Raw genomic sequence first — 24,468 nt, forward strand, 5'->3', positions numbered from 1 at the left:
ATTTCATATGTTTAGGATTGAGATAGAAGTGACCTTGTTTTTAATATGTACCTCACATTTTCACATTTTTATAGTTTTGTCCTCACTCACTCACTCACAGTGCAGTGATTGCTTTTGCACTGATTAACTTGGCAGTTAGAGCCTGGGTGGGTGGTGGCCCTGATACCAGTCTCTCCTACGCATTCCGTAATATGTGGATATCCCTTCTTCTCGCTTAAAGGCAAGACATCCCAGCCGTCCTTGTTTCATTGTTCGTCTGATATTCTTCATTCTCCACCACCACACGAATATAATCTCGAAGTAATTAGAGTGTGAGGTACACTGCCGAATGAGGCATCTTTGAACCACAGACCAACCTTACAATACCTATTCAGGGCTTCCAGAGTGACTAACCATTAGCAGGCACACCATAATGCAGTAACAAAAGAATGGCATTTTTGCACCCTTGAATTACCCTTGAATTCAACATCTGCTGTGCAGGAGCAATGACTGAATATTTCCTATTTAGAATTACAACCTCACCACAGTCGCTGCCCTCTGGTCTTTGACTCATGTCTCCCTAAAAGTTCCACAGTCATCAGTCTTTTTTTACTTCCTCCACACTCTCCACTCTGTAGATGGTGGATGGAGGGTCATTAAATGAAAATGGGGAATTTATTTGCTGAAGTGCCTGTCTGTGCTTCAACAGGACCACACTGTTGTGTGTATGTCATGTTTCTAAAGCAACACATGTGTGAAGATGTTTTCCCATATTACTAATCTTCTAGAGTTCTGTGGTTTTTACTGAGCAAGAAATTGCACAGTAGTTGTAATTGTGGTGATAGTGTGACGGAATGGGCATCTTCAGCTACTGCTCAGAGGTTCAAAGCCTATGTAGAAAACTCTAATATCCTTGGACAAGTTTATGTGGATGAATGGCTGTAGTGTATGCTGTAATACATTACAAGCCTTCATTGTTTAAATTTTGCTGTGCCTTTATTTCCACTGATTTGAGGAAATCATTTTTCCGTTATTCTTCCTAGGTGGCTTGGGGTTTTGAGGTAACATTAACCTCTGGAAATTTTCCTCTGCCCAGGTTTTGTAACTATTCAACAATATGAAAAAAATTATAACAGATTGATGACACTGACATTTTTGTAGTTAAATTTATAGACACTGATTAATAAATGTTTCTGCATGCCATGATAAGTATGGTAGTGTAAGGTATTGACTTTTGTTTATGGAGTTTAAATGCTGGTTGAACTGTATTACATTTTAAATTCATTTTGAAGCTTATGGTTTCTCTCAACTTTAATTGTCACCCTACTCCCAATTTACTTCAAGGCGCCAATAGCTATGTGTACACACCATAAGTATTACCTGTATTTGTAGCTAACTAAAATAAAACAACTACTATCCATGTTACATTCTAAAATACAAAATTCAAACTGCACATTGGAATAAGAGAATAAATGTATGATTGTATGTATGCCATTGGAGTTCAATTAACACTTAACTATTAACACTGCACATTTTTTGTTTTTTTAATCCCATATATGCGTGTAAATATACATATGTGTGTCATTTTTTACATACCACGCCACCCTAATCTGTTTCATTTGTCTTTCCATGAACTCTGTCTCCTTTGTTCTCACTCATAGGTTCTCTCTTTACCGAGTGTAGCTGCTGCTATTTATTTTATATTTTTATGAGGGCCGTATATTTAAGACAGTACTGAGTACATAGCTGTTCCTCCACCACGCCATGATGTCATGAGTTTTTTGCACTGATTTGTATTTCCTCGTAACGCTGAAGACAGGCCTGTGGCTGAGCGTTAAAAATGGCTTACATTACCATGTAATGGCAGACACACAAAAGCACCGTCACAGCAACTGAACTTTTCTCCCGTCAAACAGACGCATTCTGCACATCAATATCTAGTGTTGCTACATGGAATGGAAAGGTGGAATCAGGAGGTTTTCGGACATCATAACGTTTTAATGCTCGAACAGGAGGAGGGGTTTTTGCGGGGTAGCAAATGGTGTTTAATGCGCTCCAGTCCACCACTACTGACGACACCATCCTGTCAGGTGACATGTCCTGCTGCACTGGGCTCAAGCCAGGCATGCTTCACATTAGCACGCCGCATGCCAAGCCATGTGTGATGGCATTAAAAGCAGGGGTTGGGATGGTATTGAAACTCACTGTGTGTGTGTGCAGTGATTATGTGTTCATTCATGTGTGTGAGTGTACCTGTGTGTTGGTGTCTGTAGTGAGTGTGCATGTGTGCGTATCTGTGTGCAGTGAGTGTGTGTTCATGAATGTCTGTACGTGTGTGTTGCTGTCTGTGGTGAGTGTGTGTGTGTGCGTGTATGTGTTCAGGAACAGGAGTTGAGAGTGCTTGCTAGTGGTAGTGATGTGTGACTTGTCCTCTATTTTGTGCCCCACAGGATTACTGGCACGGGGGAATGGGGGGATGGAGGGGATGCTGATGAAAGGAAACTCTGATAAGAGGCAGCTGTGGGCAACGAAGAAAGGGACTTCTGGGGTGGGGGGAGCTCATGAAGAGGGGGGTGGGTGTTAGAGGAAGGGGTCTACATAAAGAGATGACTTCCCAGGGAAATGAAACATTTGGTCTTAGAGTGAGAGAGAGAGAGGAGAAGAAAGCAGAAAAGCTTGTTGGTTCCAAAAGGCAATGGAGAGGCGGATGACATTTTTATTATTTTTTTTAATTAAACGGAGGTCCCTATCCTCCATCCCCTCAAGCAGCTAAAAGCCCCCCGTGTGTTCAGCCTGAATTCCTTTGATTTGTGATCTGAGCCGTATATTGATCCGCATGTGCACTCTTTCCACAGAATGTGATATTCTTTTGAGGCCGAATGGAGTCTCACAATCTCACACTGATTGCATGGCTTCCTGTATGAATATGTATGTTTCCCATATCCTGCACTTATAGTGTTTCAAACGGAACATGCATTTTTTCCTATAGTGAAAGCCTTATAATCTAATTTATTTGGACTCCTTTAAGACTCCTTTAAGATCTTTCTGGAAACTAACCGTCATAGATTTCGACAAAGCTAGACTTAGCAAGTGTTATCACTACCGCCACCATTACCAATCGTCAACATCATCATCGGGTCAATCCACTCCAGAACAAAGACAATTTCCTGTAGTAAGCTTGGATCAGCCGAGACTGGGTTGGGTGGGCTTGAGAGTGGGAGGGAAAGCTATTTCGAACGACACGTGTAATTTAGAGGGGGCGCTTTTACATATAATTACATAATATCTAATTTGTTCTCATTGTTTTAATCTTGGCGGCACGGATGGTGCAGTGGGTAGCACTGCCGCCTCACAGCAAGGAGGTCCTGGGTTGGAATCCCCGTCGGCCGGGGCCAGTCTGTGCGGAGTTTGCATGTTCTCCCCGTGTCTGCGTGGGTTTCCTCCGGGTACTCCGGTTTCCTCCCACAGTCCAAAGACATGCATGTTAGGCTGATTGGAGAGTCTAAATTGCCCATAGGTATGAGTGTGTGAGTGAATGGTGTGTGTGCCCTGTGATGGACTGGCGACCCGTCCAGGGTGTATTACTGCCTTTCGCCCAATGTATGCTGGGATAGGCTCCAGCCCCCCTGCGACCCTGTTCAAGATAAGCGGGTTCAGATAATGGATGGATGGATGGATGTTTTAATCTTCCTTTTCGTATTTACACTTCAAAGCTCATCACAACCTCATCACTCTCCTCCGAAGCACATAATGAAAGCTGTTGCTTCTTATCACACCCTGGGTTCATGTAGACAGGACACTTGCGCATGCAAAAGATAAACTTGTGGAGGCCACTGATGTGCAATGAGAAGCTGTCATCTGGCCGTCTGAAACATTCCCCAGTGATTCTTTACTGCAGAGACTCTCCCTCTTTATACGGTATCCGCCATAGGTTGTTGTGGTCTCTATGGTCTCTAACACTCCTGGGACTCCCGGTCTCCATGGTGCTCTCAGTGGCCTTAGCTCCCTCTGTTTGTTCTTGTATAGAGAATTTAATTCTGTTTCTGTTCTCCCTTTTTTCCTGCCTGTTGTCTCTGACATGCCTAAATAACAAAAAGGATAGACGGAGGAGGAAAGCTAATGAGTGAGAGACTGACTACTCATATCATCAGATGGCTTGCACTGTAGTTTCCCTCTCTGCTGGACTTCATCCAGTGGTAATGCATTATGAATGTGACACCAGTAATCTATCCTCAGTCTTTCATCCAATGCCTTCTTTCAACCTGAATCATTTAAGATTCAGTCTTTCCCTCCCGACCCATTTAAATACAGAATCATTTGTATATTCAGCATGCTGCTGGAGTATGGCCTATCATATAGAGCCATGGATGGCCTGGTGCAACCTCACATTGAAGGGTCAGTTCTGTTTATCCTACCAAATTACTTACTTACTACTTAAAATAGAGAGGCTCTTCAAAAAGAATTGCTGCTTTTGAATCACTGCTCATAATTACACCACATTGAACATTTTATGACAGTTTCTTTTTCACAAATGATTACATTTTCAGCGTCTCCTTTTTTGTTTTTGTTAAACTATAGGCAGCAGTACAGCATAGCACTTTTGCAGGTTAAAATCTGTGGCATCAGTTCGACCCTTGAACCTGGATCACAAGAATTCCTCATGTTCATTATGTAAAATGTAAGGTTTGTAATGAGTCTTTGATATGAGACTTTGTCAAACAAAATTATGATGGAGAAATGCTGTCATTGACTACATATTGTCAATGCAGTATTGCAGTATGATTTGCTGAAAACTTAATCTCCTTAGAAATTAACATAATAAATTGGAAGCTTGACTTTAGATTTGTGGCATGAACAAATCATTAATAATGTATGCCAGCCCATACAATTGATTGTATGGGATGGGCTTGCATAAACTCCCCATGGCATTTCTGTATGTATGTGCATGTGTGCATGTCTGTCTATGTGTCTGTGTGGCAAGCATTTCAGCTTTTGAAGGCCATAGATACTATTTACATAGCATGAATGAAATGAAAAAAAATGAAAAAGATCATTGGGATATTTTTGTGTGTAATGTTATCCAAAAACTGATTACAAATTGTAGTCCTTTGCTGGTATTGGTCCTTGGACCAGTATAACCACATCTAAAGGCAACAGCACATCTGCAGAAACTGTGCCTTTGTCATCAATAGGATGTAATAAGCGATAACAGGTAGCACTCAACGCTGAAGTCCCAGCTCAGATAACAAATGACACTCATTAGGAAGGTGACATTACCTTCAATAGAGAACTGCTCAATAATCACTTATTTAATCAAACCTTACATTTGGTTATGGGGCTTTGTCATGGCATGGTCCTGGTGTCATTCTACCTGGCAGAGTGATTAAAATCATTTTTGAAATGACCCAAGGGCTCAAGGTAATCATAAAATTGGCAAAGGTTTCTTTCTCTAGCATGAATCATGAATAACTGCCCTCTTTTGTGTATGGCGAGACAGTTTTCCTGTGTTTTGAAGCCATGATTTCTTTGGACCAGACTGGCTATGGCTCTGGTTCCAGTCTCTCTCTCTCTCTCTCTCTCTCTCTCTCTCTCTCTCTCTCTCTCTCTCTCTCTCTCTCTCTCTCTCTCTCTCTCTCTCTCTCTCTCTCTCTCTCTCTCTCTCTCTCTCTCTCTCTCTCTCTCTCTCTCTCTCTCTCTCTCTCTCTCTCTCTCTCCATCTTGGTTTCATAAGGCTCTGGCTGAATACACAGGGATTGTAACTACTCACTTCGAGGACCAAAATACTTTCCTGAATTTTACCATATAGAAATTGTCTTTACAAATGATAAAGGAAAAGTACAACAGTATTTAACACATGTTTGATTGCATTATATGCACATTATTGCATGTTATGGAGTTATTGTAATGCTATTATTTTAATAAAAAAGGAATACAATTACAGCATTCAATTTTTGTAGGGCAGTCCAGGGATTTTATGATGAGCTGTTGTATGATGAACTACAGAGGAAAACTTATGAGCAAATTTTGGTTTGCATCTCCAGTAAGCTATAATAGAATATAATGCACTTGGTCAGGCATCAGAGCCTGTATGATGAACAGTTGTATGATTAACCAGGAGGGTTCTGCCTAGGATAGAATGATGTATAGGCCGAATAGGAATAGCAGATGCAATGAAACATTTTTAAAATTATTTTTCATTGTTGTATATTTTTTTTGTGTGTGTCAAGGAACGTAGAACTCCTAGAATGCAATTCATAGCTAGCTAGGGTAAAGTATAGTGTAATCAAACAGCCTAATTAAAAGACCTGCCTCATCCCCATTCCCCTGACGGTGCCCACGGAGAGCTAGCTAAGTGAGAAACTGAATGAATTTGCCTATGCTTTTTCTATCTGGGTTTGATCCAGTAGCTGCACGATACTTCCACCTGTCTCTGAGCGATGCTGGGATTCCTGCCAAGCAGACATCACTCTAAGGGGAGGAATACTAGAGGCATGTTTAAGGAAACCACCGTCTCTTTGAAGCAATTTTTTCCAATTAGTGTATCCACGTGAATATGTCCTCTCGTCACAGAACCTAACTTGGTTAGGCTGAGCGAAATGACGGACAGCTCTGACTTCGGCGAGTAATTTGTAGATTTTGATGAAGAAATTGAGGAATAATTGCGTGAGCGAGAGAGACAGACAGCGGAGGACGAGATAGCCAAAGCTAACAGACAGCAGAGCAGCGGGAACAGAAATTGGTGTTAGTGTGGGAACTGCGAACCCATGCCTAACGTTATCGAGACGGAGGGCCTTTGCTGCCGTGAATGGGATCGAGGGCAATGGCTGTTGGCAGAAAACAAACCGCCTGGATGGGTGGCCATCCATAAACCAGTCTCTGAGTTAAAGTGCTCGTTACCTTCTGGGAAACACATGCTTGAGATTCAAGTGACGTCACTGGATGTGTTTGCCCTTTGAAGTTTTGCTCCATATTTAGGAAACGGCTACTCTAGCAGTGATTTTAAAAAGGCATACACACATAATTTAAGCATTTCATCCAAATAATCTCAACTGAAACAAGAGTGACAGTGCTCCTGCAAGAAACATGCAGCTTGCAAAACGTGCAAACTCAACTGTGAAACTATATAACACTACATTGTTTGAAGTACAATCTTTTTTTACAAGTACATAAGTTCACAACTTAATGGCATTAAAATAAATCAATAGTATGTTATCTTCAAGGGACTGAATTCTGTTGTTTCGAAACTCAGTGAATTACAGATGAAACATCAAACTTTGTTGTTCTGCCAGACAGTGTTATACTAGCCTACAATTGAATGGTGGCGTACTGTATAGATCTAGTCAAACATGTAATTGTTCACATACTTTTCTGTGCTCGTTTGATCTTGTCTGATGCAAATGAGCCAACAGATAGAACCAGAAGGCAAACACGCCCAGTAGAACCTGGATAGCCCCCCTTTAAGAAATATGAGTTAAGTTGGAACATGACCATCATATTGCACCCATTTCATCCCAGGAAATATTCCATCTGTTTGTGCCACAGGGGATGACATCGGATAGTAGCAAGTCAAAATTGGATATAGAAAATTCAGTGCCTCAAAGTGCGCATGGTGCATTATGGGTGAACTAGGAGGCCATCTCACGGGTCATCCCTTCACAGCATGCTCACCGGATGAGGAATTGATGGGATGACACTCTCGAGAGAGAGTGAAAAAAAGAGAGGGAAGACCAGCAAATAGAGGCATGAGCCTGAGCACTGACACCCCCTCATCCATCATGACCAATTCTTTAAAAAACTAATTCAGGCAGGCAAATGAAATATGCTCTTCCCTACTGGATGGCCTTATTTTTCTCTCTGTCACATACCCGACGCTGTCACTCTGTAAAATATGATCATCCAAAATGTAACTGTTTTTTACAGTATTACAGCACTACAATGCGATGAAGAAGTGTTTGCCTTCCTGATCTCCTCTATTGTTTATTTGTCACACTGAATGATTTCAAATATTTCAACAAAATGGAATATTAAGACAAAGGTGGCCTGAATAAACAAAAAAAAGAGAAAGATTTCATTTATTTAATGAATGTTACACTGTTTTGTGTTTTCTCAGATTCCCTTTGTCTCATATTGCATTTTGTCTCAAGATCTGAAACCAGTCAGTGTGAATATGCAGAAATACAGGTAATCAAAGGGGGCAAATACTTTTTCATGGCAACCCAGCCGGAGAGATGAAAATCCATAAGAGGTATTGTTCCTACTGTGTTTAATGGTTCTCAAACATTCTGCATGCAATAATAAAACGCTACATTCATAATAATTTCAGGCTCTGTCCAAAATATTGCCATATAGTCTCTTTTCTGATAATGAATAAGCTAATGAAATAAATTTCATTAATTTCATTTCAAATCTGTGCACCGTCTTGCTTAGTCCACCAGATATATCACAGTTTTGCATAGTGCTTACGCGAACAAAGGTTCTTTAACAAAGAACCTAAAAGAAAGGCTCTTCCTGAAATAATATGACAGCCTGAAAGTGCAAATGGAGAGAAACCAGCAGAGTTGCTAAACATGCCTGAGTACACACTTACAAAACATAAAGACAGCTCATTGTATTCTTCTGAATGCACGACGCGTATATGCTTCTATGAATATACTAATGCAAGAGTAACATCTTTCAGGAAGGATGTTAGTCTTTCAAGTGGGTTGTGCTTAGGGTTGCTTGACTATTGCAAAAATCATAATCACAATTATTCAATTGTCAATATTGAGATCACGATTACTCAATGACTTTGGGAACAACATGCATTTATTTATTTTTTAACTTTTTTTTAAAACAGTGTCTTTTACACAGTCGATTTCCTTGAACTTGAAGTACAATTGAACTGAAAATGTTTGTGATGCATTAATATGAAGTTCATAATATATAAAAAATAAGTTGCTTCCCTCAGGCCATGGGCGGTGTTTGCCCTGCGTGGTCTTTGGGGAAAAAACATAGTTTGGAGACATTTCATTTTCAAATCTGGGTCGATGCAATGAACAGTGTGGCTAATGTAACGCCTCAATTACACCAGATGTGTTGTGTATGCTTAAGTATACACTGGGCAATTTTTGCCATGATTCTGCAGTTGCAGACAAAATTTCCAAATCGTAGAAGAAGTCTTTTGTCGTGAGCCAAATTGGCCGTCTTCGAACTCTTAGTGCAGCATATTCATAGACGGCCGACTCTTAGTGTCCGATGGAAGACTGTCAGATATTTCGGGCCAAAATCATGCAATGTGACAATTGCTATCGACAATAAACATCTAATGAACAACCAATAGGAGCATCGTGATACAATGCATACTGTAAATGATACATGTAGCACTCTAACCATGATAAACACATTGTTTTGAAATAAATTAATTTAGTCACTATATTTAGTGTCACCTTTGATACTAAAATTTCACTTGCATGTAGATAAGGTAGCCTAGGCTAATTAAGTGCACCATTTAAATGCTATTGCATCCAGAGTAAATAGTCAAAGTTGAGACACCCTTCAGTAACAATGTAGCTAATATCCAAAAGGAAAGCGAGAAATTAAAATTTTAAAAAGCCACGGTTAATTTACAGCTATTGGCTCCACCATCCTCAATTTCTGAGCCTGATTATTTTTGTGAAGCCAAGAGGAAGATACCATCCCTTTATTTTGGCTATGTGTTTAGATAGACACCAAAACATTAGCTACTAAACGCGATTCGATTCCTCAACTCACTCTCCAGAGCGTTCTTATGGAATTGAACATGCATTAATGTTTGGTGCATCTTTGGCAATGTGCAAGAATTTTTTCCTCAACACTGAAAGGCGTTTGCACTGATAAAGGATCAGCATGTTGCATCACAGAAAAGTATATTTGGTGCAGTGACAGTCCAACTGAACTGAGTGAGGTGAGTCAAGCAGCTATTTGTTTTTTGTCCGAGGCTAGAAAACAATCAAATATAATGCAGTAAAACTGTGACCTACATTCTGTGTAGTCCTGCAAACTATTAAATATGATATTGCAAATGTCCCTTAGGATTTGGTCCTGGCTTGGACGATTAAAAAGATTAGGGGTCATTTAATGGGAGTCGAAGGATCAAATCCATCGATTCTCAACATTTGAGTCGAGATTCGGTGTTCACTCTGAAAATGACAGAGTAGCCCATCCCTATTCTCCACTCGAGATGAACGACACATGCCATAGCGTGTTTGAGGGGAGAGGCCAAGTGCACCACTGCGAAGGAAAGGGGTGCGCTGGATTTACAACAAGACAAAACAAAAACATTACTAAATGTAATGCAGCAAAAAAAACATTTTGCCTCCCATTGTCGTGTTTTCATAATTGTGTGAAGCCAAAACATTTGTTAAAATTAAATTTGATTAATTGCCCAACCCTAGTTGTGCTGTACTGTAAATGTAACTTTAATTGAAATGGTTAATTATTGCCACATATTGCTTCCGATAGACAAAATTATACACAGTGTAATTATCTGTAAAGAAACTGACTTATACTCACAAGAATAGGACTATATGAGATCTGAAAGAAAGACATGAAATTGGATTGACTCTTCAAAGTGGTTTTTCCTTCATGAATTATCATTTTGTGCTCCAGCTCTGAATAGCTTCACGGACAAGCAGGCTATTAAGACGAAGCCTTTGTTTACCACGCTTCAATCTCCCTATCTTGTGATGTGGTGGGCGGGTGTCATGGCCGCTCCTTATGTGAGCTGCTGATTGGGGCGGTAAAGTGTATGTTTCGGGACTGATACTTCCGGTATACTGATCCCTATTAAATAGAGCAGTGTACCATTGAAGTCTGGCTTCAAAGTATGTGTTTCATGGTGTAAATGCATATCTATATGCTGAATACCATGGGATTTGCGTTTTTTCAGATTTCTAAAATAGACTAAAACTCTCCCTTAATGTTTTCCTTTTCATCGTGACAAAGTGTCCACAATTTGTCCGTACTAATGCCACCGACATTCGCTAGCATAGCATTTAGCAGTATACCGGAAATGCAATTCAGAGGGACATCCGCTTTACCTCCCATTTGGCTCAGCTATATCCTGCGTCCCCCTGCTGCTTATTTCAGCCTGCCTGGCATGTGTTTCAATTAATGTGTTTCACGAATGTGTGCAGATATGGACCTTCTCTTAGAGCCACGGCGACTTGGCTCAGGCAGTAAGAGCAGTCGTCTGGCAGTCAGAGGGTTGCCGGTTTGATCCCCCGCCCGGGCTGTGTCGAAGTGTCCCTGAGCAAGACACCTAACCCCAAAACGCTCCTGACGAGCTGGTCGGTGCCTTGCATGGCAGCCAATCACCGTCGGTGTGTGAGTGTGTGTATGAATGGGTGAATGAGAAGCATCAATTGTACAGCGCTTTGGATGAAGGCGATATATATAAATGCCAACCATTTACCAACTCAAATCAAAGATCAGAAGTCACAGTTCTCCTGTTTTGTTGAATTTTACGATGCTTGTTGTTATAAAGCCTACAGCTTTATATCTGTAAACTAGTGAATGTACAAAATTGAAAATTGCAGCAATGTAAATGACTTCATTAGTTATGTAAAACATTGTATTACTGTAGATTGTAACATGTTAGATATGGTATATAGCCTGCTACCTTATGCCACATTGTTAATGTATAGTACGTATTGTGGCATCTGGGGGGTACGAACTGGCGAACCAGGGGGCTCCCAGTGTGCCTTGACTTGCTAAGTCACCACTTCTGTTGGCAAACCAACTCTTTAAAAAATGGCTATTTAAAATGTTAGAATGTTAGAACTGCTGCTGACTGGATGTTTTTTGTTTTTCGCATCATCCTCTGCAAACTCTAGCGGCTGTTTTATGTCAACATCCCAGGAGATCAGCAGTTTCTGAGATACGCAAAAACCACCCTGTTGGGCACCAACAATCATTCCACGGTCTTAGATCACATTTCTTCCCCATTCTGACATTTGGTCTGAAAAACAGCTGCTTTTATGCATTTAGTTGCTGCCACATGATTGGCTGAGTACATCTTTGCATTAAAAAAGGTGTACAGGTCTACCTAATAAAGTGATCACTGAGTGTATGTAAAATGTACCATTCCATTGATTGTGTGGTCCGTGGATTGGGCTACCTGTCTATCAGACCATGAACAGCACCAGCCTTGTCTGGAGTCCTTCTGCAGCAGGAGGCAAGGGCCACACCAACACCGGGGTTGAATATGTTTTCTTCATTATCAAGTAGAGGTGTCTTTATCACAGATAGACCAGTCCCACTTTAAAATGTCAGACATAAGAGGCGCGGCTTAAGGAGGCTTTGTGCTGCACTCATGGCTCCAGTTGGATTTAGCGCAGGTCTGTTCCACAGATTAAACCAGCTGGTCATTTTTTGAGCAATAACTCTTTTATTGTACTGCTTGTATTGTACAGTGTCAATCAATAATATTGTGCAAAGACTGCTGCATTTCAGTTACCAAATGCAGTGGTCTTAACTACTTCATCTGATTTGTCTACAAATGTTGAATATGTACAGTATGTATGTATGTATATATATAAGTATTTAAATACATAATTTCATTATTATTAACAGTAGTAATGTGCGTGAAGTGTATATGATAAGCTGGGTACACCAGAAAAATTTAAATCATATCACACATCATAAATTGACTGTTGCACCCATGCGGTTCTTCTGTCTCTCTTTTTTCATTTCTTCTTTTTTTTGACAAAATTATAAAGTGATAAAATATAAAGATGGCATCTTTAACTTAAAATAATATGAAAATAAATATGATAAATACTACACCCCAATACTAGAATTGTAGGCACTGTGTCTACCTACTGTGTGAGACTACCTAGACAATTTGTGATATGTTTATCATCTGTGCTTGGTATAAAGTCATCAGATCTATGGCCAAAACCTGTGAATCCGCTGACAATTCCAAAGGGGCCAGCTGACCGTTCTTGTGGAAACCACAGGCCAGTCCTGAGGTCAGTGACCTTGCAGGGGTTCCTGGGGGACCCAAAAAAATCACATGTATCTGAACAACTTTTCAGAACAGAGCTCCACCCCTATCTTCCCCTCCCCAATAAAGTTCCCATTTTAGAAGGGGGCTATCTATGCCCTGAGACACCCTGTAAGCCATGGGTCCATTGTTCAGGGGCAACCGAGGGGAAATGACGGATTTGGCCTCACAAGTGTGCCTCCCTACGGTTTGTTCCCGGGATGTTAGCAACACGTTCTCGGGGTTACGACATAACACGAAAGCCTGCATGCCCCGTCACGGCTGTACAAAAGATTTATCATGGAAAAGCTACTTGACTTTTTCATGCAACCACTTGACTTCCACTGGCTGATACAGTATTCAAATAGCAATCTGCGAAGGCGCTGCCTTGTCTGTGTGAGATGTTTTATGGTATTGCGTGAATTCACTTCGGTAGCGCATTGTCAGAAAATGAAACGCTTCCCTGCTCCTGATGTGACCTTGAACAGTCGCACGGCTGAATCGGCGGATGCTGTAGACGCACGGCTGTCCGTGATGACACAAAAGAAGTGGGCGGGCGAGGAGCGTGAAAGGGGGCATGTCGGTCAGGAGGCCGCTGTAAAATTGCAGGGTCTCGTCATTGTGTGGGTGATAATTGCAGCCTTTCTACATGTCTGAACACAAAAGAAGCCAAATGTGTGTGGTCCAGAACCCTGTCCTCCTCACACTGTTGCTGCTTGTGATCCTAAAGAGGGTTAATCCAATCGGCCGTCCATTATTCATGTGTTTATGAGCTCAGAAAGTAGAGAACTGGTCCATTCTTCCGTTCAATGCTGCATTGTTCCTATACACTCTTTTGGTCTTCCAGCATGCATTATATACATTATCCAAACAGTTGTTTTAGAGGAAGGGTTAATATATGACAGCACTTTGTTTTAAATTATTTTATTACTTTATTACTTTCTTTGTTTAAGGTTCAGACGTTCCAACCATACCCAGCTGTCCCAACGAAATGTCTTGTGGATTGGAAATGTGTGTCAGAGCATAATTTTGTGTATTACTATTATTACTAAGTATTTGAAATACACATTCTATAAGAAAAAACAACATTTACATCATGTGCTACCTTAAATATAAATTGTATAGTCTTATAATTTCATGACGCTCTAATGCAAAGTGCCACTGTAGAGGATTCATTTTTAAACAATATCACCCATTTAGTGATTTACATCAATGCGTACATTGTGGTTGTGTATGTAAAAAAATGCATAAAAAAGCATTTGCCTCGAAACCTAAAACAGCTGCAAAAACATGACGTCCCTGACAACATGCCCCTATAGCACAGTGCTTAAACCTTCCAAGAAACAGTATAATTCTTTGGTGTAAATTCCAGTTTCCTCCAGCAATAATAATAACAATAAACGTAAAACTACAAATCTCTTCAAATGAATGAGTTCCTATGCTGCAATGACAGTCGTTTAAAAGGTATAATAATAAAGCTTGCCATTGTTCTTGTCTCTCGTAGTTTCTAGAGCACATATCTTCTGTCCAGTCCATCACTGCTGAGTCTGTATCCACATAAAGTGTGTGGACAGGCATGTACAGTGATAGGTGGGGACAGGAGAAAATGGTATATAGTTTATTGTTATAATTATAGCGGAAAGCCCGGTGGAAACGGGTCTTAAAAAAACTATTTCTCGTATCAGCTGCCTTACAGTCCCCCGGAGCAAGGTCCTCTTTGTGTGCTATGAATTATGAATCAGAGTTAAAAGACTGTTTTTCTGTCAATGAACTGTGCCTGCAGTTATTGCCTTAAACAGATACTGCGTTTCACTACTGGAATAATGGCTATGAGGCACACAGCCCTGCACACGCTAACACACCCCTATCAGTGCGCTCATTTCTCTTTGTATCTAGCAGCGTGGATCCTCTCTCACTGCATGCCATGGGGAGCGATGTGCTAACCGGGGGGAGATAAAGAAGGGAAAAGGATGAATAAAAATGTGTTTCCCTCCCTGAAGTTGATATTATACAATATTATCATGAACGTACTCCACGCCCCAACCCCCAAACCCCCACCCCAATCCTCAAACATTTGTGAAAGATCTGGCCGTATCACTTGGCTGTTTGCGTAACCTTATCACGATTTAACCCTCGCCGTGCCGGGTTCCCTCTGCATAATGCATGCGGGGGAACTGCAGTCAGAACTGAAGAGATTGGCGGGAGTGTAGGGCTTTGGCGGCGTTACCTGTGAATTCATTTTTAATGAGGCAGACCAGCTTTTCCAGGTCACCTCTCCCCTTCTCCCACAGCCCCCGAGTCTGTAGAGAACCCCCACCGTCCCTTCCTCCCGGTGCCAGAGACAGGCCGGAGGGCTGCAGTCTTATTATAATTAGGACTCGCTGCCTGACTTCCCGGCACTCTCGTTTTTTCCATATTTCTTCTTTTTATTCAAATGGTGAATCGCCTATTATCTAAAAAGCAAATGGATCCCTTTAAAGCCCATCTAGAACCTGGGGTGCTGATCTATCCTACCACACCTTCCTGTCTGTTACCTCAGAAATAATTATCAGCCGTACATATTGTGTCTGTTGTTGGTAAAACTAGTTTTATACTCTGTAAATCAGAAATACACCCTTTGAAACTTCGTAGTACCATTTTTTTCCCCTCCCTCCGCTGGGTCAGGACGTGCATGAAGGCTCTGGGGGTGGGAGTGGAGGGAAAAGGGGGAACAGTGCATGCTGCAGGTGCCATTTTAGATTTCTCTGGGGCCAGGAAGCTCTGACACACGATTAGCTTCAGAATCTGTCATCCATGTCCTTCAAATGCATATGCTCTGTTCCCTTTATGTCAGTCAGACAGGTAGTATTTCAGTATCAATGTTAAATGTCCATGTGTTACCCTGAAACAACAAAGAGGAAACGGCATATGCACAGCATACACCCGTTGTAACTACCAGCGTTAATGAAGTAGATGCACATTATTATAATGTCGTGGAAACTTGTCTGGACTATGTGTCTAATAAGTGTCAATGTCGATATTCTGTACTGTGTGTCTATATTGTCCATGTCCTTTATTTGTCACTTTGGTATATGGGCATGAATAAAAGTATTAAGTGTGTGTGTGTGTATGCACTGTTTAGGTGTGTGTGTGTACCTTTGCTGTGCGCCTGTTCCTTTGACATTAGATTCCTTCCCCCCCTTGAGTAGGTGTGTGTGTGCGCATAGGTGTGTCTGTGTGCGCGTGTGTGTATAGGTGTGTCTGCGTGAGTGAATGTAGTGTGTGTGTGTGTGTGTGTGTGTAGGTGTGTGCGCATTGGTGTGTCTGTGTGAGTGTGTATGTGTGCGTAGGTGAGTGTGTGTGTACGTGCGTATGTCTGACTTCTTTGCTGTGGAAATTGGAAGATGGGAAGGATGCACGTAGAGGCCCGTCCAACTGGGAAATCAAACCTGCTGTGCGCATTGGGCAGAACGTCGGGAAGAGGCATGAGAATCGGAGCGGGCGAGGGAGGGAGCCCAGGTCCCCCGGCAATTTCCCCACGAGTCCCGCGGCTCGGCGGAGAAGAGAGAGAGGGAGGGAGACAGGGAGAGGGATGGGAGAAGGAGCGAGAGCGAAGTAGAGGTGAGAAGAAGAACAGATGGAACGGCACAGCACGAGTCCCCCCGTAGATGCAGATATTTATAAAGCGTGCCTCGCTCTAAACATAGCGACACCTGAGTGCTTTTCGCTGAATCCAGACAAGCGGTCCGGTTTTTACGGCGACGATGAGCTGCGGTAAACGCCGTCTGAGCGCTCCTAACGAGCCGCAGCCTTTCTGCGGGGGTGAGGCGGCGCGCCGCCAACGCGGGGAGGGATCGGAAAGCGCTTCACGGTCTGACGCTCCCGGCACGGTCGTGCGCGCGCGCGGGGGACTCTCGCCTCGGGTGGGATTACCGCTAACAGCGGGCGCTGTTTCGCTTCGGCAGGAATGAATGTTTTCCGCCGGACCGGCGGCGGATCCGTCGAGCCGGAGCGCGGATCATTCCCCCCCCCACCCCACCCCGCCCCGCCCGCCTGTGAGAGCTCACAGCCCCCCCCTCCCCACCAACCCCCCGCTGTGAAATCTTCCCCTTGTCACACACTGCTGCTTTGCTCATGAATCTGGGCACGCACACGTACTCTGCTTATCAGCTCCGCTCTGGAGTGGCGGCGGTGCTTTCACCCCATCAGTCTGCGTGTCAGCCGGGCCCCTTCGCCGTTCCTCAGCCCCTGAAACATGTACATCATGTCAGCCGTGGAGCGTGTGCATAACAATCGCTTTGACCGATAAGCTTTTTATTTTTTATTGCACCTCTCTCTGTGGTGAAACAGAGGCTAAGATTAAATGCTGGGTTTGGCTGGAACTGGGCAGATAGCCGGAGGTTTATGAATAACTGAGGCACTCGGGTGGAGGGCTGGCTTTTAGTTTTTGTGAAAGAGGGCTCTTGAGCTTCTCCCTGGGGGAGGGATGTGGAACGGCGGGGAGGGGGGGGGGTGGGGGCCTTTGTATTTGTCCTATCAGTCAGTGGGTCAGATTTTGATTTAATGAGCCCCCCCCCCCCCCCCCCCCCTCTCATTTAGCGCGTGGCCTCTTGGGACGTACCTTTGGTGCGCGCCTGTTCCTTTGAAATGAGATTCCTTCCCCCCCTCGACGCCCGGGGACGCCAGGGATGAGGCAGAGATCCCAGCTCGCTTCTTTTTTGTTTTGTTCACGTGTTGATATGAAGCGGGGGGCCGGCATTTACGTCAAAATACCCAGGGCTCCGCACAGCACCCCCCCCCCCCCTCTCCTAATTGCGACCGCCGTCCTCCTGGGTTCCGCTCTACCTGCAGCCAGAATTGAGAGGCAGCCGTGAGCCAAACACGGCTGCCGTGGAAACCTGAGGGTCACCAGGGTGAGTGGTGGGGGGGGGGGGGGGGTGTCTTAACACAAGAATCAAGGGCTGCATGTGGAACAGGGCTGATCTCATCCAGACTGCCTTTAAGTAAGGGCATCGAGTTTCGGCCAGAGACAGTGGAGCCATTCTGAATGTGAGACACTCAGAAAGACGGCTAATCATTTACTCATGAGCGGGCATACATTTACCAGGCTCTCAATATCTAACTCCGGCTCCATCACTGTCATTGCCATCACCATCAACACTGTCATCACTGTCATCTGCAGCAGAACCAATATTATCATCAGAAAAGTAATGCTAATAAATACGATTACTATGATTATTGTTATTATTATTAGTAGTAGTAGTAGTAGTAGTAGTGGCAGGAGCAGTAGTAGTTGCCTTAACCTGTATATGTGCACTTATATCCTGTCAAATGTCTAAATGTTCTGTGAGTGTAAATGTAGATGTAGAATTAGCATTTTGTTCAGTCAAACAGAGTGACCACACATGAAGGTTTTCTTTCCTGTGGTGCATCTTCCCAGTATTTAAATGTATTGCTAATGTTAAGCTCCATAGGTTACCCCTCTCCCTATTCTCCTTACTATGTACATTCACTGTGTGGCTAGTGGGTTTTATTCCTCTCAATCACTCACTCACTTACTCTTTCGCTCCCTCTCCCTCTGTTTCTCTCCTTTTTTGTGCAAGGCAGCCCAGAGGCATCCTGTTTCAGCTCCACAGTTCACAGTCGGGGGGGGGGGGGGGGGGGGGGTTGGGGGTGTGTGTCTTTTTTCTTTTTTTAGGGGGGGGTGGGGGGGGGGGGTATATAAGAGCCGAAGGTAGGAGTGTGGTCTGACCACAGTGTCTGTTTTAGAGAAGGGGAATTCTCTCTTCCTCTCTCTTTTACTCGCCTCTCTCCCGTTCTCTCTGTCTCTCTCTCCCTCTGTCTCTCTCACTCTCTCTCTCTTTCCGTGTGTCTCCCTCTCTCTCTCGACTGCCACCTCTTCTCCAGCTACAGCATCAGCAGGCTCTTTGGTTGGATGCAATAGACGGATCACGAGGGGAAGTTGCGCTGTCCTTTCTTTGCAACCGAGAGGCACACTGACCCACATCAGAAAGCTAATTAGAGCTCACTTCTTAAATCCCAACATTCGCTGTGTTTTATCAATTAAAAACGAGAGAAAGGATCACCCCAGAGATCCAGGTTGTCAGAACTTGCACTGTAGGATCTTTCAGTAGAGAGACTGGGAGTGTTCTGGTAAGGTAAGTGCAGGTGTCACATATTTCTACCGCTTTGAAATGTTGAGGAGCTTGATTGATTCCGTATTCATACAGTAAATCATATTGTAAATCTTGTTTCTGAATGCTTTCATATTTCATATTATATTTATTGCAGTGTAATTTGACATTGCCTTTTGAGTTAAATACAAGACTAATGTTACATTATTAATTGTAAATTGGCTTTGAAATTGACTGAAAATATATTTTTAAGAAAATTGAGATTTTGAGTCTCTTTTATTTTCTGAATGGATTCTTTCATTTTTGAGACAGTAACTGGAACTAAAGAAGGATGCATTTTTCTGTGATTATTTTGTGTTTGGCATTAAGTAGTAGTCTAATTGCTGTATGTGGTTTTGTTGGAAAACTTTGGACCCTTTGAATCAGCGAAAAGAGTTTCATCCGTCAGTATTGGCTCCTATTAGCAAAGAACATCTTAGCCTTGGTTTATTGCCTGGGACTGTGAGGTTGCTGGAGGGTACCAATTACGGTTACCAAGGGAATTGTTAACATATTTGTGCGTGCCGCTGCTCCTGGGTCCCGTCCCGCGTTGGGGATGTGAGCTAGCGGATAGAGGAGTTACGGCGGTCGGCGGTGAGCGTGAAGGGAGGGCTGGGTTACGCGGCTGGGCTGTGGAGAGGCTCCGCGCGTGGAGGGGTTGCCTGGAGATGTGATCACCTGGCTGCGCTTCAGCCGGCACAAGCGCCGCCTGCCAAGAAAAACCCCCCCCGCGCTACTGTAAGCCCTACTGTATGTCAGCGGAACAGACACCTTCCCTCAGCCCCCCGGCGCGGCAGCTGGTCTGCATTAGGGGGTCTCGGCTGCCTGTCTCGCCCGCCCCCCTCTCCCTCTCCCCCTTCCCTCCGTTTCTCTCACCGAAGGTGTGCGCTTGTGAGATGCCCACGCCCGTACACACCCCCCTCCCGCCGTAACGCGGCTCGCGGACCGCCCGGTCGCCGGGGGTCCGCCGGAACGGTTCTGATTGGAGCAGCGCCGAACAAAGAGATCACACCCAGCCACCCACAAGCGCTAGAGAGCGGAGGGGGAGGGTGGGCAGCGAGAGAGTGTGTGTGCGTGGGGGGATTGGGTGTGTGTGTGTGGGGGGGGGTGTTTGGGGGACAAAGTGACCCCCAGGATCCTGCGGTTTGTGGTGGTCCGGGGGGTAATTACACATCACAGGAGAGGTGCAATCACAATTATCTGTTTTGGAATCACTGTGGGAACTGGAACAACTGATGCAGCCCCCCCTCCCATCTAGCCCACACTCTTTTTTCTTTATTCTTCAAGGGGAAATGATGCTGGATTCATGAATGGAGGCAGACACAAGAGCGGACTATTATACTGTGTAAACTTAAATTTGACCCGCATGTCTCACCCCCATCTCCCCGGCTTATCAGCAGTGAATGTGCAGCTACCTTCCCCTGACACTCTGTGAAGGGCTACTGGTGGGATGACTTGCCACACATTCCTGCACTTAGGAGCCTGTAAAAGATTTCCGCGAGTCCAAATCACTCCAGGGCACAGACGATCTGAGTCCAGTGGAAGGCTCCTAGTTGATCCAGTAAGCCGGAAACGCACGGCGTACTGTGCTTGTCTTCGCTGCTGAGTGTTCACTATCGTTTCCCGGGCATGGTGTGTAAATGTTTTATGATGACACTGCTGTGCGCCGAGCCACTATTGAATGTGACACTCCGCAAGACAGTGGGTGAGAAACTGCCCTTTGTTTGGACAGCTGTTTTCTCAGTTTCTTACCCCAACTCCCCCCCCCCCCCCCCAGAGCTTTGATAGTGTACATGGAGGGGGTGGGCGGGGGGCTGTTCCTGCTGGAAGTGCAGAAACACAAGGAATTTGTACACTCTTCATCGGAAGAGATGCGTAATTATCTGTTGGCTATTACTAGTGTTGAATTCACTTTTGCACAGTCTGTGAAGCTGTGCATTTATCAAACAAGACCTGATTTGTTTTTTGTGGCAATAACTTCATTTGATGCTGTTGATCCAGGCAGATAATTAACCCCTATATTTCAAAAGGTGTGGTGGCAGATTTGCAGTTTGTCTGATGACAGCAAGACAAAATGTCAGTTGTTTTAACTCTTACTTAATGTACAGGTAGCAAAAATGTGACATCAAAAAGGAACTTTTTTTATCAAAAAACTGTTATCAGAAAGGAACTGAAAACAGATGTGAGATATAAAGTGTTTGTAAGCAAGTAGTAGTGGGAAGTGGGATGTCAAGTGTGGTGATCAGTTTATGTAAGAAATTACCTCACAAGTCTTTATGTCCACTTGCATGGCTTTTTGAGTCTGTACCATCAACCGATGCTCTCACCTTTTGGCAATCCTCCTCTTCTCCAGACATTGCCGTTCAGATAATCAGTCAAGTCTGTTCCATGAATGGAAGAAAAAAGAATAAGTAAGCGTCATGCGTTGGATTGACCTGGGAGTTTTAAATGCTGAACGAAACCGATGCATTTGGATCCAGACAATTAAAAGCTTTTGGGTGCAGGAGAGAGAGAGAGAGAGAGAGAGAGAGAGAGAGAGAGAGAGAGAGAGAGAGAGAGAGAGAGAGAGAGAGAGAGATGCAGACAGAGGGGTCCGCTTCAGGAGAAACCGTGCCCCCATCCCCCAGATGAATTGTCCTTTTTAAAGTGCCAGTATGCTGAATGTTTTTAAAAAGTCTGTGATACTAAGGCGAGAGGGGCAGGTGTGGGGATGGGGAAACGAGAGGTCTTTGTGCAGCCGGTGTCTGTAGTGTGCGAGGGGTCGGGGGTAGGGCTCAGGGCGGGGTGGGGAGGGCTTGGCGCGTGTGGTCACTCCTGTCGAGATGCCGTGCATTTTGCCAGCGACCCGTGGCGTTGGAATGCATGGCCCATAACCGGTTGGGAAAACACGAGTTTGTAGGAGCGGCAGATCAGGAGGGGGACTTCAGTGCTTTGACCCTGTGTGGTTTCGGTCATTAGCAGGGTCTGGACGCACAGCTCACACAGTCTTTTTTTGGTGAGGCAGAACAGATGCCCTCAAAACAGAGCCAACATTCCATTATTAAATTATTAAATGGTATCAAAGAGGATGTCCTCAGTCACACCAAAGGCAGCCATAAAAAACCTTATTTAGATTTACAATTATGAATTGAGATTAATCGCTCCGTACATGACCAATGACCGAAATGCTGTTTGGTTTGGCATGAATTAAAAGAATTGGAGCATATTTCTGCACAGCCTCTTTTTGAGATTTTGATCAGTCCTTTTTTCTCCAGCGCTAGACAAGAGGACGGATGTGTGAGTCACTGTCTTTTGAACCAGCTTTCATCAGAATCTTTCATCAATCTCAATATTTTTTGGGGTCCTACTATATTCTTTCTTGGCTTCTTTATTCCTTCTTGTAATGCCCCAAGGAGAGCAATATAACCATTTGCTTCAGCACTCCTTGAGTTTGTTTCCTTCGAGAACAAAGGGAGTCCTCTGTCTGAGGGAGACGACTGGCGGATTCCGTCTACAGTTTCTTCCTAGTGACGGGACCCTGTCTGTTAGCGTAGCGTCTGTCGTGTTAGCCCGGTTCCCCCAGCGGTGAGTTGCGGCACAGCTCGAGAGAGAGAGAGAGAGAGAGAGAGAGAGAAAGCGGAATTAGGACCAAGGACAGAGAAATTCCTCCGTGCCTCCAGGGTCTGGATTTACAGCCACGGAGAGGAGCGCGGTCCAGAGGAAATACTCCCTGGACATCGTTCAGCTTCGTGTTCTCCAGGAAGGAGGGGGGGGGATCGAGGGAGACACCAAAAGAAATAAAGAAACCATCTGTCCATTGCCGACACACTTTACAGTCTTATGCAAAGAAGCATGTACTGTACGAGGATGGTGCACTCCTTTCAGTACAGGAAGAGAGTCGTTAGATTGGAAAGCCAGTGACAAACCTGTCGAGTCGTTTTCTTTCCAGTCTTATGCAGAAAAGAAACACTACAAGCATGCCTGGGTTCACTCCTTCCAGTACAGGAAGAGAATAATCTTTTTTCCCTAAATGTCATGACACTAAATAAAATGGTTCCAAAAGGAACCCTGTGATTCCACAAAAGAACCCAATCTAGTTAAAGGGTTCTTTGTCGGGAAAATGGTTCTTTGTCTGGGAGTTTTCAGACTTCACACCTACTGTATGATGGAGAGTTCCATAAAGAACTAAAAAGGGTTACTCTATGGAGACAAGATGAAAAGCCTTTTTGCTGAGAATGTAGAGAGTATGAATTTGTAGCAGACAATTATGAGTGATCAGCAGAGCGCCTGACAGGTAACTAAAGACATACGTTGGGAGATACGTTGGATATCCCTCCAAGGTGGCACAGCTTCCCCGTGTGGATGCGTTTGTCTTCTTGTCGTTGCTATGATCCGATTACCTGCCCGTGAACGTGAGGCTGCAGAGAGCTCCTCAAGTTTAATCAAAACCAGAGAGATCCAGAAAGGCAAGGGAGAGCACGGCCGTGTCCAATAAATCCAGTCCTCGCTGACCCGAGGGCGAAAGCGGGAAGTCATCGTAACTTATTGCGTTTGTTCTCTCATAAGCCCGTCTCTGACGGAGAGCCTTTGCGCGACCCCGTTCGGCAAACGCGGGCAGCCGACAAATGAAAGGCAAGCAAATTTTTATTGTCTTTGCGGTATGCCTTCAACGGGTGACTGAGAGGAAGGAGATGGAGTCGGGGGCGTTAGCGGCAGCTGTTGGGGGACGGCTGGGGGTGAGGGGGGCGGGGGTGGATCGGGAGGTCTGGAGAAGGTGAATCCGCTGCGCTGGGAGGCTGAAGAGGTCGGGCTAATAAAATGTGAGGTCGCCAGCCGTCGGTGCGCGAATGAAGACCCCGGTGAGTAGCGAGCGGAAAACGTGCCGGCGTGCGTGCTGTCCCTCCGCAGACCCGGCCCACGGAGCGCTGCGGCAGCACTTAACTATATTTATGGATTCCCTGTCTGGGGACTGGCAATATCCTAATATAATAAACATAATCTCTGTCAAACCACAACTCCCCCCCCCCCCGTTCCACCCCCAAGCCTCAATGGCCCCTCTCCTTTTATGTTCTTTTGGCTTTTTCTGTCTCTCTCTCGCTCACCAACCCTATATTTAGATTGGAGTCTAACTTAGTCTTTTTTCTCTCTACCCCTTTTCTGTGTGATCTTCCTTTCTTTCTTTATCCTCCTTACTATACACCCTATTTCTCAGTCTGTTTCTTTATCTCTCCTGTTCTCCGTTGTCATTTGCTCTCTGTCACTTGCTCTTTTTTGTCACTCTCTCTTAATGCAGTTCAATTAAAATATTACTGCTTGAAGTGCACATTGTAAATATCGGTACGGCACATAAGAAAT

The 24,468-nt window shown here is 44.2% G+C and overlaps 1 protein-coding gene across 2 annotated transcripts in view; it reads left to right on the forward strand.

Annotated features, from left to right (window-relative positions):
- The first annotated feature begins 18,855 nt into the window (after positions 1–18,855).
- Positions 18,856–24,468, forward strand: part of LOC133140870 (tenascin-like) — a 54,444-nt gene continuing 48,831 nt past the window's right edge. For both annotated transcript variants that reach the window (XM_061261139.1, XM_061261140.1), the window contains exon 1: positions 18,856–19,119. The gene's annotated coding sequence lies outside the window, so the exon portion shown is untranslated. The remainder of the gene's footprint in view (positions 19,120–24,468) is intronic.

The sequence above is a fragment of the Conger conger genome, chromosome 11, assembly GCF_963514075.1.
Source record: "Conger conger chromosome 11, fConCon1.1, whole genome shotgun sequence".
Lineage (NCBI taxonomy): Eukaryota > Metazoa > Chordata > Actinopteri > Anguilliformes > Congridae > Conger > Conger conger.